This window comes from Arachis ipaensis, chromosome B6, assembly GCF_059453495.1.
Source record: "Arachis ipaensis isolate K30076 ecotype BB chromosome B6, ASM5945349v1, whole genome shotgun sequence".
In the NCBI taxonomy this organism is placed as follows: Eukaryota; Viridiplantae; Streptophyta; class Magnoliopsida; order Fabales; family Fabaceae; genus Arachis; species Arachis ipaensis.
In genome coordinates this window covers 45,844,318-45,848,364 of record NC_142441.1, presented here as the reverse complement: position 1 = coordinate 45,848,364, position 4,047 = coordinate 45,844,318, and the positions used below count along the sequence as shown (strand labels likewise).

Here is a 4,047-nt window from a genome sequence, read left to right as displayed (position 1 = left end):
GTTAGCTTCCACGTTAACTAAGTTAACGTGGAGGTTAACGTGGCTTCTTGGGGGGTTGTGTGGATGCTTTCAATGTTAGTGACAATGTTGGGTGTCACTAACGTTGTCGACCACTCTTGCTTCTTACGTTAGCTCCCACGTTAACCAAGTTAACGTGGGAGTTAACGTGGTATTTTTCTCCTTAGGCCAACGTTAGTGACAATGTTGAATGTCACTAACGTTGGCGTTTCTTCCCCCTTTTAATGTTAGAGGCCACGTTAACTAAGTTAACGTGTGATGCCAGGGCATCTTGGCCAGTTTCACTGACCTTTTCTTTACTGTTTTTAGGGTAGTTTCATGCATTTCTTTAGGAAATAAGCTAGTTTTGGGTAGATATTCACCTACACCTTGATTCAAGCATACATTATGCATTTTACATGATTTCATGAGGATTTTACATGAATTTAGTGACAAATTGTATGCTGCATTACCCATGACTTGGACTAGAACTTTGATGCACTCCGTTGCTTGATTTCAGGACAAAAGGAAGCAAGGAAAGGGAGGTAACTTGCAAGGTTAATGAGAAAAGTGATTGCCAATAACACTCTCAAAGCCATCATTGCCTACGTTAAGAGTCACGTTAACTAAGTTAACGTGAACTCTAACGTGGAGAAGGGAAGTTGAGCCAACGTTAGTGACACTTAACATTGTCACTAACGTTGGCAAACACTCATGAGTGGCCACGTTAGAGCCCATGTTAACCTAGTTAACGTGGCCTCTAACGTTAAAGGGGGGAAGAGAAGCCAACGTTAGTGACATTCAACATTGTCACTAACGTTGGCCTAAGGATGCAACACACCACGTTAACTCCCACGTTAACTTGGTTAACGTGGGAGCTAACGTAAGAGGTGAGAGTTGTCGACAACGTTAGTGACACTCAACATAGTCACTAACGTTGGAAGCAACCACACAACCCCCCAAGGAGCCACGTTAACTTCCATATTAACTTAGTTAACGTAGAAGCTAATGATGAGGAATGAATGCTGAGCCAACGTTAGTGACACTCAACATTGTCACTAACGTTGGGATGGCTAAGAATGGCCACGTTAGAATCCACGTTAACCTAGTTAACGTGGACTCTAACGTGAGATCCAGGAGCACATTGGAACGTTAGTGACAATGTTGAGTGTCACTAACGTTCTCGAAGATTGGCAAGGGCACGTTAGAAGCCACGTTAACCTAGTTAACGTGGGCTTTAACGTGAAGCAAAAAGGGGCACACTGGAACGTTAGTAACAATGTTGAGTGTCAACGTTCTCGAAGGTTGGCAAGGCCACGTTAGAAGCCACGTTAACCTAGTTAACGTGGGCTCTAACGTGAGGCAAAGGGGTACATTGGAACGTTAGTGAAAATGTTAAGTGTCACTAACGTTCTCGAACTTATACTTTCACTAAATGTTAACACCCCTAACGTCCTGAGCTAAAGTCTCTGCCCACTTAGCACTTTCTCTCTGCAAGTAAAGCCAAGCCCAAATATAGAAAAGAACTGCTTCAAACTCAAAATCCAACGGCCCAAGACTTGAAGAGCCAACTAGAAGCTGAGAGAAGTAGTATATATAGGAGAAGCTTTGAATTGAAAAAGGAGTTCTGGAGGCTGGAAAAAAAGAGAACTACTCTCTGTATTTTACTTTCTCTGCATTTTTTTAGTTTTATGATGTATTCTCCATCTTTGTTTTCATTTTCAAGAGCTATGAACAACTAAACCCCTTTCATTGGGTTAGGGAGCTCTGTTGTAATTTGATGGATCAATACTAATTTTCATTATTCTTCTTCTATCTTTTCTCTTGATTTTACTTGAAAGCTTTCGATCTTCATCCAATTGAGTAGTTATCTTAGAAGAGAAGCTATTCAACCTTGGATCTCTTTTGAACCTTGAAAGAGGAATGAAGAGATCAAGCTAGAAATGCTTTCTCATGTTGGACCAAATTGGGTTTGGATGGGTATGTGACTATAACCCTCTCAATACTTGATTTGGGAAATGCATGTGGTATAATCAGTGACCATACTTCATCTCTTCTCATGAGCAATTGACCAAGGAATTGGCTATTGATCAAGATTTGAGAGATTGAATTGCAAGAAATTGTAATTCAATCACTTAAGATTGCCAAGGAGATCAATGAGTGCATTGATTGAGGAAGAGATGAAAATGAACTTGATCCGGAGAACTGCAACATCTATTAAGCCCAATGAACTCCCCATCTCTGATCTTACCCATTCTCTTTAATTTCTGCCATTTACTTTTATGAGCAAATCCCCCATTCCCATTTACAATTCTGCAATTTATTTTTAGTCATTTACTTCCAGTCCTTTAATTCTAGCAATTACTTTTCTGTTATTTACATTCCCGCCATTTTATTTTCTGCAACTCTCAACCCAAATTCTGGATTCGCTCAACTAGAACATTCTTCTAATTAAAGTTGCTTGATCAATCAATCCCTGTGGGATTCGACCTCACTCTATTGTGAGTTTTTACTTGACAACAAATTCGGTACACTTGCCGAAGGGAGATTTATTGTAAGACAAGTTTTCTGTGCATCAAGTTTATGGCGCCGTTGCTGGGGATTGATTGTGCATCAACAATGATTAAATTGGAAGATCACTAGATTGAGCATTTTTATTTTGTGAATTTCATTTTCTGTTTGAGTGATTTACTTTTTGTTTTAGTTAAACTTCTTCCCTTCCCCCTCTACTCTTTTGTTTTTCGTTGTTATTTTCAATTCTGTTTGCTAACCCACTAACTGTTTGATATATTGCATCACCCACAACTAACAGTAATTCTGACACAAATACTTTCTGCACCTATCTTTTCTTGCTTGCACTTGATGGTTGTATGACAGGGAGAAGAAGCGGAGCTTCAACTTCCTTCGATTCTTAACTTGAGAGGACCTTCCTTAGATTAAAGAGGGAGGCAAGAGGAAAGAAAGTGGTTGGTGCTGAGGAAGAAGAGGAATTCTTTGACCCAAACATGGAAGACAACATGGAAAACCATCATGGAAAAGTTTTGGGCTCTTACATCAATCCAAACCCAGGCAATTGTGGAAGTAGCATCCAAAAGCCAACAACTTTGAACTTAAACCACAGCTCATCACCCTTGTTCAGAACAACTGCTCGTTTGGAGGTGGTGTTCAAGAAGACCCCAATCAACATCTAACCACCTTCCTGAGGATATGTGACATAGTGAAGTCTAATGGTGTTCATCCTGACACCTATAGACTGCTCTTATTTCCATTCTCACTTAGGGACAAAGCAGCCAAGTGGCTGGAATCTTTCCCAAGGGAAAGCTTGACAACTTGGGAAGACGTGGTGAACAAATTCTTAGCAAGATTTTACCCTCCTCAACGAATCAATAGGCTGAGAGCTGAGGTCAAAACTTTCAGGCAACAAGATGGTGAGACTCTATATGAAGCATGGGAGAGGTTCAAGGACTTAACAAGGAGGTGTCCACCTGACATGTTCAACGAATGGGTGCAGCTGCACATTTTCTATGAAGGGCTCTCTTATGAGTCAAAGAAGGCCGTAGACCATTCATCCGGAGGATCTTTGAACAAGAAGAAGACTATTGAGGAAGCCATAGATGTTATTGAAACAGTAGCAGAGAACGACTACTTCTATGCTTCTGAAAGAGGGAACACAAGAGGAGTAATGGAGCTAAACAATGTAGATGCTCTGTTGGCCCAAAACAAGCTCATCACCCAGCAGCTGGCTGACCTCACCAAGAAGATGGAGAGGAACCAAGTAGCAGCAATCTCCACTTCATCAGCAACCCAAGAGGGAGTGAATAAAGAAGCAGAGGGTAGTCAGGAGCAAGCCAACTACATTGGGAATTCACCAAAGAAGAACTATGATCCATACTCCAAGACCTACAACCCTGGATGGAAAAACCACCCAAACTTTGGGTGGGGAAGTGAGCAAGATCAAAACCAAGACCAGAGATGTTACAACTCCAACAACAATGCAGCTCATCAGCAGTTCACACAGAGGACATCTCAACACCCCCACAACAACACTTC

General features: G+C 41.2%; 1 non-coding gene across 1 annotated transcript; it reads right to left on the bottom strand.

Moving 5' to 3' along the window:
• Nucleotides 1–3,385: 3,385 nt before the first annotated feature.
• Nucleotides 3,386–3,489, bottom strand: LOC148555399 (small nucleolar RNA R71). Its single transcript, XR_015886458.1, has one exon. It is a non-coding gene; the product is annotated as a small nucleolar RNA R71 (small nucleolar RNA).
• Between the last annotated feature and the right edge of the window lie 558 nt (nt 3,490–4,047).